We start from the raw sequence: 2,274 nt of genomic DNA, 5'->3' as shown, positions 1-2,274 counted from the left end.
TAGGAGGTGGCTGGGGGATACAACTGAGCCAGAGGAACAAATTGAGAGGGTGGTGGGTGTTTAATATTCCAAACAGTTTTGATCAATGTCACTCGACAATCACAATTCTGCTCTGGAGTCATGTTGTCCATCCAATGACTTAACGTTAAGAGAAACTGCTGATTATGGTTAAGGGGTTCTGGACGATAAACTACCTCGACATGATTGATCATGGTAGTTAACTCTCGCTTATACCGAGTTTGCTCCTCCTCTATTTTTAATAAACAATCTCGGAAGATCAGTGCAAGATCCTCAAAGACTCTATGTGGTCTTCGAAGTGGTCTCGGCCTACTTAAAACTCTGTCAAAGGCAGAAGAAATGAACTGTCGAGTATCTTCAATCTGAGCACATGTCTCAGTTTGGCGGCCGCGCGACTCCAGAGCATAAGCCTGTGACTGAGATGGTAACGAAGTTTGATCGGTAGATCGTCCAGACAATTGTTCGGTTGATTCCTCATGTTCAAGAGGTTCTGCTTCAGGAGGGAGTGTGCTTGAATGAGTCCTAAAATAGATAGGGAAATAAAAGGTATAATTTCTATATTCATTATTGTTGTTTGCTTCTCTTTAGGATATTTAACTCACGTGCGCTGCTGAAAACAACGTTGAAGAAATTGAAGATGTGGTGCATATTGGTAAGCTTTCCTCCGAGAAGGACCCGAACCACTTGGTGCCGTTCGTTCATGATTGAGGTCATGCATAAACCTATCGCATATTGACCTCCAGCGTGTTGATATGATTTCAGCTAGAAAATAAAGAACAATTATAATAACTGTATATACTGCTATATATATTCTTTTCTGTTGACATCGGATTGCATAAAAAACTGTTGCCCCAGGCAGTCCAACATTCTGCATTGTATATAACTGTTATTTTGCACGGTACCTGAATTGGCTGTATCAGTTGTTGAAACCAATTTTTCCGAACAGAAAACTTATGCTCACTTCACTATTCTTCCAACATCACTATCAAATCTTCTAAAACCAAATGATTTAACAAAAGGAATGAAATTAATGTACCACAATTATTTTGAGCCTGACGGCTCAAATCGTTCCATGTGGGAACCACATTGGCATAGACCTCTTGCCATTGTCAACGATTCGTGTTGTGGTCCGAGTGTTTGGGGTCTGTTTGGTCCCATAGAGCTGGCCTTGCTTCTACTAGCTGTATTAGCAGCTCACAGTTTATGATTGGGAGAAATTGCCTATCTTCCTCGTCCAATTCTTGCTGTCTACCCTATTTGATTTAAAACAAATGTTATCATTACCTTAAAAAGCTACCTGCAATTACAACTGCACTTAAGTGTTTTTGTTAAAACTTGTATAGCGAATATGTTGCATGTGCCACCACTGCCCACTGCATCTTTGGTTTTAATAAAAAAAATATAAAAAATGTTTTGGTTTCCTTGTATTTGGTCTTTGGGTGTGAAGGGCTATAAAGATATAGACTTGGCGAGCGGGTCATTGCTTTTAATTTAATATGAGAGTAGTCCCTGTTCATGGTATGTCCATTATGGGATAAGCAACACTTAAATTTTTGTTTGGGTAAAACCAATGTCTCCAATCCTCACAGTCATTTGCTCTAATAATAAAAAAAAATTGGGGTATGATGGCCACGTTATCTTATAGGTGATATAAGATACTGTATACCGGGGGCAGTGTGGACAGCTCACATCACAGCACATGTGCCTACTTACACGGCCTACATGTCCACGACGACTGCCACGACCACGTTGTCCGCGACCACCACGCCTGGAAGTTCTTGTTTGAACAGGTGATGGATTTTCACTTTGCCTGTTTGTGTCCTAATAAATAATATAGTTATCACAAAAGACAATTGATTACTTTAGAGAACCTAAGTATAGATACTCACATCGTCATCGTTATGACGTCTACTTCGCGGATTTTCAATGGAATGTGTACCCTCCTGTGTCTGAAAAACAAACACAGTTTTGGATTCATTGAAAATTGCCATCTGCCTGCCCTGCAGCAACCAAAATGCATCACCCATATACACTCTTTCAAATCTTGTTGCCAATACATTGGCCTCTCTAGCCTTTTGCGGTGTTAGCAAATCATGTACCTTTCGAGTTTATATCCATTGTACCAATTATGGATGTGTAGAAACCAAAAAATCTAAATATAACATTCCACACTTACTGACTCCATTGGTTCAGGAGAAAAACGCAATTCCAGCAGAGGATTCAGTGTCGGAGTGTCCCTGAAATATATAAATATGT

General features: G+C 39.9%; 1 long non-coding RNA gene across 1 annotated transcript; it reads right to left on the bottom strand.

Moving 5' to 3' along the window:
* Positions 1 to 767: 767 nt before the first annotated feature.
* On the bottom strand, positions 768 to 1,937 carry LOC121007974. Its single transcript, XR_005780496.1, has 3 exons — positions 1,908 to 1,937; positions 1,732 to 1,839; positions 768 to 780 (listed from the first exon to the last, which is right to left on the bottom strand). It is a non-coding gene; the product is annotated as an uncharacterized LOC121007974 (long non-coding RNA).
* Between the last annotated feature and the right edge of the window lie 337 nt (positions 1,938 to 2,274).

Source organism: Bufo bufo, chromosome 7, assembly GCF_905171765.1.
Source record: "Bufo bufo chromosome 7, aBufBuf1.1, whole genome shotgun sequence".
Taxonomy (NCBI): Eukaryota; Metazoa; Chordata; class Amphibia; order Anura; family Bufonidae; genus Bufo; species Bufo bufo.
This window is presented reverse-complemented; position numbering and strand designations above follow the sequence as displayed.